Source organism: Rhinolophus sinicus, linkage group LG13, assembly GCF_036562045.2.
Source record: "Rhinolophus sinicus isolate RSC01 linkage group LG13, ASM3656204v1, whole genome shotgun sequence".
Lineage (NCBI taxonomy): Eukaryota > Metazoa > Chordata > Mammalia > Chiroptera > Rhinolophidae > Rhinolophus > Rhinolophus sinicus.
In genome coordinates this window covers 15,414,667-15,429,292 of record NC_133762.1, presented here as the reverse complement: position 1 = coordinate 15,429,292, position 14,626 = coordinate 15,414,667, and the positions used below count along the sequence as shown (strand labels likewise).

General features: G+C 43.6%; 1 protein-coding gene across 1 annotated transcript in view; it reads right to left on the bottom strand.

Annotated features, from left to right (window-relative positions):
* Nucleotides 1-2,193: 2,193 nt before the first annotated feature.
* LOC109453648 (uncharacterized) overlaps nucleotides 2,194-14,626 on the bottom strand; it is a 159,979-nt gene continuing 147,546 nt past the window's right edge. The window contains exons 21-23 of the mRNA XM_074317700.1: nucleotides 12,686-12,875; nucleotides 3,257-3,491; nucleotides 2,194-2,332 (exon numbers count right to left, since the gene is read on the bottom strand). The gene's annotated coding sequence lies outside the window, so the exon portion shown is untranslated. The remainder of the gene's footprint in view (nucleotides 2,333-3,256; nucleotides 3,492-12,685; nucleotides 12,876-14,626) is intronic.

The following is a 14,626-nucleotide window of genomic DNA, read 5'->3' as shown; positions in this document are numbered from 1 at the left end:
TTTGCAATTGCAGCAAAAAGAATAAAATACCTAGGAATAAACTTAACCAAGGATGTGAAAGACCTATATGCTGAAAACTATAAGACATTTTTGAAAGAAATTGAAGAAGACACAAAGAAATGGAAAGACATTCCGTGCTCATGGATTGGAAGAATCAACATAGTTAAAATGGCCATATTACCCAAAGCAATATACAGATTCAATGCAATCCCCATCAAAATCCCAATGGCATATTTTAAAGAAATAGAACAAAAAAATCATCAGATTTGTTTGGAACCACAAAAGAGTCCCAATAGCCAAAGCAATCTTAAGAAAAAGAACAATAATGGAGGTATCACACTTCCTGACTTTGGCTTGTACTACAGGGCTACAATAATCAAAACAGCATGGTATTGGCAGAAAAACAGACACATAGACCAATGGAATAGAATTGAGAACCCAGAAATAAAACCACATAAATATGGACAGATAATTTTTGACAAAGAAGCTAAAAACATACAATGGAGCAAAGACAGCCTCTTCAATAAATGGTGCTGGGAGAATTGGATAGCCACGTGCAAAAGAATGAAACTGGACTGCTATTTGTCACCATGTACCAAAGTTAATTCAAAATGGATCAAAGACTTAAGCATAAGACCTGACACAATAAACTGCATAGAAGAAAACATAGGTACTAAACTTATGGACCTTGGGTTCAAAGAGCATTTTATGAACTTGACTCCAAAGGCAATGGAAGTAAAAGCTAAAATAAACGAATGGGACTATATGAAACTTAAAAGCTTCTGCACAGCAAAAGAAACCATTGACAAAATAAAGAGGCCACCAACTGAATGGGAGAAGATTTTTGCAAACAGTGCCTCCGATAAGGGGCTAGTATCCAGAATATACAAGGAACTCATGCAACTCAACAACAAAAAAACAAACAACCCAATTGAAAAATGGGCAGAGGACTTGAAGAGACATTTCTCCAAAGAGGACATACAAATGGCAAATAGACATATGAAAAAATGCTCAACATCACTAATCATCAGAGAAATGCAAATCAAAACCACAATGAGATATCACCTCACCCCAGTCAGAATGGCTATCATCAACAAGACAAATAGTAACAAATGTTGGAGAGGCTGTGGAGAAAAAGGAACCTTCATACACTGTTGGTGGAATGCAGACTGGTGCAGCCGCTATGGAAGGCAGTGTGGAGGTTCCTCAAAAAATTACGAATAGAATTGCCATATGACCCAGCAATCCCTCTCCTGGGTATCTACCCAAAAATCTGAAAACATTTAGAGATAAAGACACGTGTGCTCCAATGTTCATTGCAGCTTTGTTTACGTGGCCAAGACATGGAAACAACCAAAATGTCCTTCGATAGATGAATGGATAAAGAAGTTGTGGTATATATACACAATGGAATACTATTCGCAGTAAGAAAAGATGATATAGGAACATTTGTGACAACATGGATGGATCTTGAGAGAGTAATGCTGAGCGAAATAAGTCAGACAGAAAAAGCAGAGAACCATGTGATTTCACTGATATGTGGTATATAAACCAAAAACAACAAAAGAACAAGACAAACAAATGAGAAACAGAAACTCATAGACACAGACAATAGTTTAGTGGTTGCCAGAGGGTAAGGGGGTGGGGGTGGGAGATGAGGGTAAGGGGATCGAATATATGGTGATGGAAGGAGAACTGACTCTGGGTGATGAACACCCAATTGGATTTATAGATGATGTAGTACAGAATTGTACACCTGAAATCTATGTAATTTTACTAACAATTGTCACCCCAATAAATTTAATAAATAAAAAAAAAAAAGAAATTTAATACTAAATATTTTGTCACATCCGTAATAGAAGAGAGTATTTTACTTTTGTCTTACTTTTTCCCATTTTTTTAATGTGGTAAAATACACGTAACAAAAATTTATCATCTTCCCCACTTTTAACGTCTAGTTCAGTGGCATTAAGTGCATTTATAGTGTTGAACAACTATGACCTCCATCTCCAGAACTTTTCGTCTTGAAAATCTGAATGTCTGTACCCATTAAACAATACTCTCCATTATCTGTAATTAGTTTTTCATATTATGGAATTATATTCATAAAACGTGGTCTGTTACAAAAAACAACAACCAACACGATTCAAATGAACGCAGCGCTGATTTCCATTACCAATACCTGAGAAATTTAAAAAGTTTGACCCAAATGACTCCATCAGTTCGGAACTGGCGCCACTGAGGTTGGAGCGCGGAAACCGCGGTTCCACAGCAGCACTGCCGGGGGACCCGCGGCCGAGCTCCCGCTGGGCCCACGCTGGAACCGGAGGGGCTACAGAGACAGGAGCAAGGGAGAGAGGAGGAGGCATGAGAGCCAGAGCTGAGGTCGTCCCGGGCGTCCCGCGGCCTGACTGCGTTCTTCCCACGGACGCACAAAGCCATCTTTAACAACATTCCTGCACCTGCGCAGACTCCACCCACCCGTGTGTCTAGGAAAAATGCTGCTTCGAAGTGTAGAGTCTTCCTTGCTGGTCCTGAAACGCCCCCGACGCGCACCCGTCTCAGGGCCTTGGCACCTGCTGTGGCCTCTCAGGAATGTTCTCTACCTACCGCTTCCTTCAAGCCTTTGCTCAAATACCACTTTTCCAACCAGCCCTATCCAAAACCACAACCTTCCCACCCCTAATGCTCCCCATTCCTTTTTCCTGTTTTATTACTATGGCACTTATCTCTTTCAAATATACTATGTAACTTCCTTCTTTAGTTTATTGCCCTGTCTCCCCTGACTAGCTGGTAAACTCCATGAGAAGAGACCAATGTCCTTCTGTGACCTAGCCCAAGAACCTAGAACAGTGCCTGACATACAGCAGGCACTCAATAAATCTGTTGAATAGATGAATACATGGAAAGAATACCAAATTGATGTGCTTTTTATCTACCTAGCGTAAATACGGTTTGTGTACTAGTAACAATGTAACGAACTGGAAGGTAGACAGAACGGTAAGTTTTACATTCCTTTTATTAAGGACCAGGTTTCATCTGATACCTTTGATTTCAAAGGGGTTTCACAGAGCCTTTGGCCCCCTCAGAAGTGCTTCAGGATTTCTATAAATAATGATAATTTAAACTGCCTGAAGCACTACAGTTTGCTTTTACGTTTTATCCCAGGTAGGGGGTTCTAACAGTACAGTGAAAACTGTTCTCATGCTGATAAAGACTGTGACCCACTGGGTGGAACACTTAGTCAGAAGCTTACCTGAGGTAGCGGGATCTTCCAGTAAATCGTGAGTCTGATTTAATACAACATCCAAAACATCAGAAAAAAGGTGAGCTGCGCCCGGGGGGTCCTCCGCCACAGCTGTTTGGAGAAAGTGTCTTGGAAATTCAGCCTCCTCGCTGCAGAACACAGTGAGAACTGTAGTGTTGGTAGAAAGCGGGGAAATAACTCCAGTGATGGGGGGCCAGCCTTCATCAGGGTCCACACTGGCAACCTGCAGAAGAAGTTCTAGTTAGGTGAGGATGTTGTTGACAAACGCCTGGAGAAGAATGCAGCTTTTCAGTAACAGACAGAATGGTCGCTTCCCCCGAGGATTCATATAGAAAAACTACGGAGAAGACAGTCTTGGTGGGGACTGGTGCAGAATTGCCCTTGCTGGCCCGATAATCCCAATCCCTTGATTTATATTAATAAAGAAAAACCCACGGTTACCAGGAAGCTTTACTAAGCCCTCATTATGTGCTTACTATAACCCTCTGAACCCCTACAACCACTCTGAGGTAAGAATGACTGTTACCCCCATTTTATAGAGGACTGAGGCTGAGGAATCAGCAACCTGTTTAAGGGGACCCAGTTAGTAAGAGGCACGGGCCAAGTGTGTATGAGTTCCAAAGCCATGCGCGTACCCATGAGGCGCTGCCTCACTACAGGACGTACTAGACGACAGGGTGGGCAGCAGAGCCCGGCCCTAATCGAGATCGCCTGACGGCCCCCCAGATGCTCTTTCAGAGCACATCAGAGCACATTAACTCTGAGGACAGCTGCTCACTCCACTACCCAGCTGTTCTCAAGAATGACTCACAATGGGATCTGAAAGACAGGAGTCTTCTGGGGTTACAAAGACAAAAGACAGAGAAAGGTAAGGAATTTCCCGGTAGTTTAAAAACAATCATTACCTTTTTATCAAATCAAGGCAGTACGTATTCCTTTTCAGAAGGCATTTCTAAGTTTGTGTTAACTATTGGGCACTATTAGATCTAATGTGACAGTGCAGGGCTTGTAAAAAGTGATAAATACATACAGGAGTCCCTTCCTTACCCACGGGAGACACGTTCCAAGACCCCCCATGGATGCCTGAAACCAGATAGTTCTGAAGCCTGCATATACTATGAGATTAGTAATAACTAACACTAACAGAGAACAATTATAACAATATATTGTAATAAATGTCATGCGAATGTGGTCTCTCGCTCTCAAAACACCTCCATGTACTGCTGTCACCTTTGCACTTCAGAGAAGCCCTTTCTGGCTTCTCTGTGGCATCATCACTATGCCTGCGCTTTGGGGCCACGAGGAAGTAAAATCAGGGGGACTGGAACACCAGCACTGTGCTACCTGGTGGATCAGATAACTTAGACGGCTGCTGAGTGACTAAGGGGTGGGCAGAGAAAATGATGCAGAAAAAGCATTGGACAAAATCCAACATCTATTTATGATAACACTCTCAGCAAAGTGAGTCTACAGGGAACACACCTCAACATAATAAAGGCCATATGTGACGAACACAGAGCTAACATACTCAGTGGGGAAAAGCTGAGAGCTTTTCCTCTCTCCCACAGATCCTTTATGTATAACATTAGTACAGTTGATGTGTTTGCTAATTTGAGAGCTTGTATACGGCTTCTGCCGCTCTAGATTCTGAGAAATCAAAGAGATGTGTTGTGACAAGTCCTTATCATAGTCACAGAGCATGTTCTGATAAATTTAAGACTAACTTATGTTTTACACACTCAGTTAGCCAAGAAGAAGAAAGAAAAGGCATCCAAATTGTAAAGGATGAAGTATAACTGTCACTGTTTGCAGATGACATGGTATTATATACAGAAAACCCTGAAGACGCCACAAAAAAACTGTCAGAACTAATCACCTAATTCTGTAAAGTTGCAGAATACAAAGTTCAGTATGCAAAAATCTGTTGAATCTCTACACATTAATAACAAACTATCAGAAACAGAAATAAACAATCCCATTTACAATTGCATCCAAAAGAATAAAATTCCTAGGAATCAATTAAACGAAAGAGGTGAAAGGCCTGTGTATTGAAAACTGCAGGACATTAATGAACGACATTGAAGAAGACAATACAAAAAAACGGAAAGGTATTTCATGCTCATGGATGGGAAGAAGCAATATGTCTAAAACATCCAATCCACCTACAGCAATCTACGGATTCAATGCAATCCCTGTCAAAATTCCAATGGAAGGCAGTGTGGAGGTTCCTCAAAAAATTACGAATAGAATTGCCATATGACCCAGCAATCCCTCTCCTGGGTATCCACCCAAAAAATCTGAAAACATTTATCCATAAAGACACGTGTGCTCCAATGTTCATTGCAGCTTTGTTTACGGTGGCCGAGAGATGGAAACAACCAAAATGTCCTTCGATAGATGAATGGATAAAGAAGTTGTGGTATATATACACAATGGAATACTATTCGGCGGTAAGAAAAGATGATATAGGAACATTTGTGACAACATGGATGGATCTTGAGAGTGTAATGCTGAGCGAAATAAGTCAGACAGAAAAAGCAGAGAACCATGTGATTTCACTGATATGTGGTATATAAACCAAAAACAACAAAAGAACAAGACAAACAAATGAGAAACAGAAACTCATAGACACAGACAATAATTTAGTGGTTACCAGAGGGTAAGGAGGGTGGGGGGTGGGAGATGAGGGTGAGGGGGATCAAATATATGGTGATGGAAGGAGAACTGACTCTGGGTGGTGAACACACAATGGGATTTATAGATGATGTAATACAGAATTGTACACCTGAAATCTATGTAATTTTACTAACAATTGTCACCCCAATAAATTAAAAAAAAAAAAGAAAGAAATATTAAAACCTAAAAAAAAAAATAATTCCAATGGCATTTTCAAAGAAACAGAAAAAGTAATACTAAAATTTGTAGTGAACCACAAAAACACCTGACTACCCAAAGACTCTTTAGAAGAACAAAGCTGGAGGGACCATGCTCCATGGTTTGAACTATACTACAAAGCTACGGTCATCAAAACAGCATGGTACTGGCGTAGAAAGAAACATAGATCAATGAAACAGAGCAGGGCCCAGAAATGAGACCATGCATACATGGTCATTAAGTTTACAACAAAGAAGCATAGACTATGCAATGAGGAAAGGATAGTCTCTTCAATAAATGATGCTGGGGAAACTGGCAGCCAGGTGGAAAAAAACCCAAACTTGACCACCCTCTGACACCATAGGCAAAATTAACTCAAACTGGATTAAAGACTTGAAAGTAAGACTTGACACCATAAAACTCCTAGAAGAAAACATAGGTGGTAAGCTCTTAGGCATCAGTCTTGGCGATGATTTTTTGAATCTGACACCAAACGTAAAAGCAAAAATAAGTAGGTGAGACCACATCATACTACAGAGCTTCTGCACAGCAAAAGAAACAATCAACGAAAGGAAAAGGAAACCTACTGAATTGGAGAAAATATTTGCAAATCACATATATGATCAAGGGCTATTATTCAAAATATAAAAAGTGCTCATACAATTCAACAACAAAAAAATCAAACAGTCCAATTAAAAATGGGCAGAGGATCTAAAAAGACATTTTTCCAAGAGAACAGGTCTATGAAAAGATGGCTCAGCATCACTAATCATCAGGGAAATGCAAATCAAAACCACAACGAGACACCACCTCACACCTGTTAGAAATATTCTCAAGAAAATTATTATTAACAAGCGTGGGCAAGGAAGGGAAGTAAAAGGACCCCTCCATGCACTGCTGGTGGGAGGTAAACTGGTGCAGCCACGGTGGAAAACAGTATGAAGGTTCCTCTATAAATTACTTTTTTAAAAAGAAAAAAATAATAAGTAGAAGGTACCATATGACTCAGTAAATCCAATTCTGGGTATTTCTCTGAAAAGAACAAAAGCACTAACTCTAAAAGACAGCTGCACCCCCACGTTCACTGCAGTTATTTACAATGCCCAAGATATGGAAACAACCTATGGTAAGTGTCCACTGATGGATGAATGCATAAAGAAATCGTTCTACACGCACACACACAATGGAACATTATTATTCAGCCACACAAAGAATGAAATTTTACCATTTGTGACAGTATGGATGGGCCTAGAAGACATTACGCTAAATGAAATAAGTCAGACAGAGACAGACAGGTACAGTATGATCTCACTTATACGTATGTGGAATAAAACTATGTAGTAATAAAACACCGAAACAGAGAACAGATCGGTTGTTGCCAGAGGCGGGGTGGGAGTCGGGGGTAGGAGAAATGGGCCAAGGGGGTTACAAGGTTAAAAAAATGCAGTTGATGTAAAACAGAAATTTTGAATCGTGTGCAAAACACTGACTTCATATACATGTCCCTACACGACGCGTGTTTGGAGATAGGCTAGTGTATATGACAGAGGTTATGCTGCAGACACTATGTATAAAAACAGATATGTACCCATTATTTCTAAAATAACAAAAATACCACCTTCTAAATCTTTCAGATGAAACCATATTCTTAGAAATTTGCCTGAAAATGTGAAATCTAAAGTCAGGAAAAGCACGTGTGACTTCCCCAGCCCGGCTGCTCAGCAGGCACAGGACACTGGTCTCGCTGCTGTGTGGACGGAATTCCCGGTTTTCTGTACCTGCTGGGCGGGCCGGGCCGGGGAAGTCACACGTGTCTTCATCTCTAAAAGCCACGAAATACAGAGACGCTCGTTCCACTATCATTCACTTCCTTTCTCAAGCTGACCTAGAGGACAATAAAAAATCTAATATTTCAAAGCACAAAGGACACTGTAAACAAGTGTAAATTTTCTGTTGTCTGTTCACCATACACTGAGCTTGTCCCCTAACCACGCGACTACATAATGAGAATTATTCATAGGAGATTATTCATGTTCTTGCATCTACTGGGGGAAATAATCAATTTCCTGATTTCATAACAGCAGCCCGATGTGCTTTGAAGTTGAATGTTCCCTCTTTGTAGCAGACAAAGAACACTATCTGAAGGATTCTGCAAACAGTCCTAACATTTGCTCTTTGAAAAAAGCAAAAATAAATAAATGAAACAGAGAAGCAAGCAGGACGACATCAAACTAAAGGCTTCCGCACAGCAAACGGAACCACCGACAAAATGCAAGTCCACCTGCATGGACTGGAGCCAGTACGTGCAAACCACACAAGTGCTGAGGGGTCAACGTCCCGAATCTGTAAAGAATGTCCAGTGCTTTCCTCCCTGGTCACCGCCTGGGCTGCCCTTCCCAGGAGGCCAGGGCTGGCAGGAAGTAATTCGTGGGTATATGTCCCACCCCGCCTCCTGCTCCAGTAAAGCTTCTGAGCCTGGGTCCTATGCGCCCGGAGAGCGCCACGTGGCACCCCCTGTCTCAGGATACCAGGGACACCTTGGGGTACGGAGGTGGGATCCCCCCGGGGAGTCAGACCGGCGCTGGGCCTGGGAGGGAGTCAGCCCCACACCAGAGCCCTGCAGGCTGGCGTGCCCCGTCTTCATGTGAAATCCAGAGCCAGCTGTCAGGACACGAGGCAGGGCTGGCAGCCCCACTCACGCTCGGCCACTCCTGACCCTGAGATCGGGCTTCCTCGGCACCAGCACTGAACCCAAAATGGTGGCAGCACAAGTGCTGCAGGAAGCCCGGAAAACGCACATCCTCCGAACCCGAACCCGCGCCTTTTCTGCCTGACCTGCCGAACACTACCACCCTCTGAAACCTGAACCGTGACACTTCTTCACCAATGACTTGTCCATCACACGTTTACTGGGCCATGAGTGTGCCCTGCATGTCACCGGGGTGGATGGGTTTTGCTGACACAGGACCTAGAGTTGTGACAAAGGCAGTGAGCCTGTGCACGAGGCACTCTCAGTGTAAAACGTCCCCAACTTTTCCACTCTTCCGGTTGTAAGGTCAAATCTATAAAAATTCACCGGGGTCATTTGCAGGGGACAGAGTGGACATAACAGGTAGCATAAGTGTTCCTTGATTTACTATATGAAAATGTCCTATGTCTGAATTGGCACGTGGCATGAAAATAAGGGACGTGATGCTAAAATGAGATATAAAAGCAATCTGAAGGTTATTGTGGAACTCCACTCGCCTAACACTAACGGGAGAACGTCTTCAGAGTGGCTGTGAAGTCTCCCGTGAGTATAAGTATCATCAGGAAAAACAGAAGCAGGCAACACGAAATAATGCCTCAGGCTGATTACCCTGGTAGACGTTGATGTAAAAATGAATAAAAGTCACGGTCAACAGACCCTGAACAGTGACAAGTAAAGGTCTCCTTCCTCCCTGCGTCACACCCAATACCTGACCCACAAGCCACCTGTGCGCCATCATTTTTTCCTCTCAAAGGAACTTAATAAACAGCAGTGTGGTCATTACAAAGTGTGTCTCAGGGCAGGATTCATGTCAAGACAGGCCAGTAAACTTAGAGCCGTTCCGTGGGCACCACGTATGGCCCAGGCGCAGCCCCTGTCCTATTGGGCCCATGTCCCCCCAAACTGTGCTTTCAGGGTGTCTACCTTGGCTCCCCCCTTCTCGCCCCCCCTGCATCCCCCAGAGAGACTGTCCTCCCGCAGGGCCACAGCCAATCTCCCCCTTGCTTTCATTTTCCATATCTGTCCGCAGATATTTCTAGAAGTTACCGGTTCCACACCCAGACCCTGTTTGCACCCCAGATTCTTCTGGTTGTGAATCATTAACTCGGGAAGGCCAGCTGCCACCCCACATGCCCAGGGCGACACGCAGAACCCTCCCTGAGAAAAACCATCCCCAAGCCAGTCGTTTCCTGCGGCCAGTCTCCTCCTGCCATGACTCCTGTCTGTCCCCTAGGAACCCAGGCTCTGCATTCTGATGCCACAGGCCAGTGACACTTCACAGAAACCCTTCCAGCTCTCACGTTTCCTCCCTACGCGTACCCGGCCGAAGGCAACCCCACCTGCTGCCCCGGATCCAAATTCCATCAGTGCACTGGGTTGCCAGCAGGTCTGTGCAAACCTGATCTCAAGCTGGAGGCCAAACGCCCACCTGCCCCCTCCCCACGCAGGTGACGTCCGACTCAACCCATAGCGAGCAGGACCGAGGTTGAACTAACCCCTTCCCAGATAATCCAAACTCACGGGTGGCACGGATATTCCGTCTGACCTTGAGTGTCACCCTGGACACCCTGTCTCCCTGCTCGTATACCAACCGTCCACCCACCCTCCTGAATCCACCAAAAGACCCTCAACGTCCAATAATTCCTTGTCACCTTTCAAGTTCCCTAGAAAAGTGACATTTCTGCAGTGTCCTTTCTCGACGCAGCAACGAACATGGCAATACTGTATTTTTCTCTATTTAAAAACCATGTTTTACACGTGTGTTATCACCACTGCTCTCAGAGCTTTCCCTGCCTGCATCAGGCGCTCCGTGAAGAGGAGAGGAACACGAGCTGTTTCACACGGAGCTGTTTGTCTATTGCTTTGCAGGTCGTGAGGACCCAGCTTTATTTACTGAAAGCATCAATCATTCAAACTCCAAAAACTTACTTAAAAGTAATTTAAAACTAAATTAAGAGATAACACATATAAGAATAAAATAAACAGACAAAACAAACAAACTCATAGACACAGAGAACAAACTGATGGTCGCCTGATGGGGGGAGGGCTGGGGAACTGGGGGAAAAAGGGGAGGGGGTAAGAAGCACAAATCGGCAGTTATAAAAACAGTCACGGGATGCAAAGTACAGCACAGGGAATATAGTAAATAATATTGTAATAACTATTATGGTGCCGGGGGTGTGTGTGCTAGACTAATGGGGGGATCACTCTGTAACTTATATAAATGTGTAATCTCTACGCTGCACACCTGAAACCATCATAATATTGAATGTCAACTGTAACTGAAAAGTAAATTAAGAGAAATTTTTAAGCCATAAAGATGCATTAACAAGTATTCCATAGAAACTGTTACTTGCTCTTTGCAAAGCCCCGCGAGTTCAGTGTGTGGTGACCCCCGTCTGTGGCTCATGGACAATTCAGAATGATTACTTCACTGCTCAGCTGTCCCACATGCTTAACATTCAGGTCTGTGGGAATGTCACAACTCCCCAGGGTCTGAGGGACCACCAAGGACGAGAAGCTCGTCCTCGAGTTCTTTTGGAGGCTGTGGTTTGCAAGAAACACACGTGGGGTGCTTTGAACACTGTGGGAAGTGGGCACGTTGCAGGCCACGGGGCTTGGGCAGGGGGCGGCAGGGAGCATCAGACTTTCTTCTGTGAGAACTCTAACTTTTTCAACGGGAAGTTCAGATGAAGGCGCTTTGTGTCATGTGAGGGCTTCTCAGGCTTTGCAGGCCGGTGGGGTTACGTGGTGAGGCTGCAAAGCACTGAGGCCCCAGCAGGATGGACTGATCTGTGTGTTAGGGGCAGGGACCGGGACTTTAAAATTCCCGGCGACATAAATGGAAAGCTAACTGGCCCTGCCAGTGCATGACGGGGTGGAGAAAGGTGAGTTCATGGCAATGACTGAAGAAAGAAGTGATTACATTCTGTGTAGTCCCCTGGAGTTTGCAGACGAAATGCGCAGGGCAGAGAGAATGCCGGGTGCGTCTGCCCAATGCAGACAGGCCCTGTGTGTGAGCTGCGCTGACAGCACGACGTTGGGCGGTCTCACGGGACGGCTCCCAGACTGCGCTACGGCATCCATGGCTTATGATTGTCGTTTGTTTTAGCATATTTTAGTGGGTGCTACAAAGGATTTTGGAGTGTGCGTATGGCGTCTTGCCTCTGTTCCTCCACCCAGCCTCGAGGACAGTGCTGGCATCTAGAGTCCTCGGTAAGCCTGTGGGGTGACTGGCTGCAGAGACCCCGAACTCTGACTCCAGCTACACAAGTCATGCTCTCGTGGCGTTCTGTGCACCCACTGTAGCAGCGTGGGGAAGTATTAGACGGCTGTAAAGCAGCAGCAGGGCAGACGGAGCAATTGAAGGCAAACCATCACCCTTTAAAAACTGTACGTGAACAAACCCTTCTTTCACAGTTGCAAAAGTCATATCATCCTTTTTTCTCCTTGAATTCATTTTGCGAGTTCCCTTCTGTTATGTATTTTTAGCCTAATTACACATTTTTATATTTATTGATTACCCCAACCAAACTCTCTCTCTCAGAATTATGAATATAAAAGAATTGGAGTTTTACCCCATTTCCTATCACCAGAAGGCTCTAAGTGTTAAAAATTCCTTCTGGATTGAGTCATCAGTACAATTCATCACCAGCACACATTTGCACAGAGCACCACAAAATACTGATAAATACTTATTAAACATTGCAGTATTTAAGGTAATGATGGTTGCTTCAACAAAGCCCCACATCCCAGTGGCCCGCCACCACGAAGCCTACCTTCGGTTCACTTACCAGGCACCTCTCGTCATCTTAGCAGAATCCAGCTCGGGGGAAGGGAGAAGAAAGCTTGAAAAGACACGACTCCTTCTTAAAAGCCTTGACCCGGAGCTTGAACACACTGCGACTGCTCACTTTCCGTTGGTGACACGGAACCACATGGTCATCTATGCACGAGGTGGCTGGGTGAGCAGTGGCTTCCGAGCTGAGGCACGGGAAGCACAGGTTTTGTCAGGCAGACGTACGGACAAAGCATCACACATGCCAAGTAGAACATACAAAGCAAGAGTTGGTGGAAAACACGTCTCTTAATGGGACGGGTGGCTTTCAAAACGTTATGTTCTGTTGAGGCATTTTACTTGTTGCTACTAAAATGTGACATGATTCAGCTTCTACTCTACCCATTTTCCATTCCTGTGGCTATAAATACTGAGAAACCTTGTTCTCAGAAACATGTAGGTGGGAATAGAAATTGTTACGGAATTGTCACTCAATTCTTGGAACTCCTTCTGAGCTATATGCCAAAAATGGTATCTTTATCTGTTATTAGTTTTTTTAATTAATAATCAGCTAATCACTTAATTAGGTCCTCTAGCAATGCTGTTAAAATCAAATAATTTGAAACCATCTTTTATGCAAGTGGATGTTACCCATTCATTACAGTTATTCCTTATTTAAATTTCTGGGACATATAACTAAAAAAACTTTCCCAATGTGTATTAAATGACAATTAAGTGTACTGTCCACGTCTTCACTTACGGGCACCTTATTTAATCATAAAGGGTTGGGGAAATTGAAATTTTAATTTTAATATCACTTCGCCAATACAATGTTATTTTACAAAATGTCTCCATCATTTTACTGCCTTATACATATTTTTATTTTGGTGGAAACGTAGCTTATTAAGTTCGTGGAAAAGTCTGCCACCTAATGCAGTGAGCAAAACCAGCCTTTGATGGCAAACCAGCCAGTCCCATCGGCTTACTTTCTTTATTGAATAACATTAGAAAGAACCAACTTTATTTTCCAATGTGTTTTTGAAGAATACTATTTTAAAAGAACCATTAAGAAATAACGTAAGGAGCACAGCTTGTAGGATACGTTACTAAAAGCAATCATTACCAAAGTGATAGGTACCTAAAATAGTATTACTCTATGTAGTCCTGTGCAATGTCAAGTGTAGTTAAAATATTGTTATTTGCAAAGGTCACCTATGAAGCACGGTGTTTGGAAAATGTGTATGTGCTTGTGTGTTACTGAACACTGGCATTTAGCTTTTTGGAATAATTCAGTAAGAATCATGTATAAAAATCAGGAATGATTAATTACATTAGATATCACAATCAAACTTTTCCTGTATATTTAACTGAAGTGTAAAAATGAATCAGCCTGACAGCTATCACATAATTTTGTTTTGTTGTTAAAAGGAGATAGAACAATATTAAACATTTTATGAAATGAAATAAGGCCATGCTAGACTCTAACAGGAATAACTATTTTGCGAGGTGACGTGTTAAAATAGGCTGTAACTGTCTTGTTGAAGGCAGCACCCCAGGATCTGAGAGACCACAGCAGGTCCTGCCTGCAGGACGGAATCAGTGTATACTTAAGAATTCTGGGGCTCACGAAGCATTCTCATCACGCCCGAAAGAATCAACCTCGCTGAGCTGTACAGGTCCTTGGGGTGTGGACATACCTGAAAGTAACCGCTGAGCAGTGAATGTTGGGAGGGGCACACGTTTTCTGGGGCTCTTTGTTCTCTTCTCAGAAGCTCCTCCCTCAAGAGTGATGCTTTATGCGACAATATGTGGGGGATGGGAGAGGTGAAGCCCCTCATGCTGATTTCTCCACCGTATACCCCAAATTCAGAGCATCCCACCACAGGCCAGTCAGCCAGGGTCCCCTGCCTCACGTCTCCCTCACACAACCACCTCCAGGAGCTGCAGCCGAGCCCCA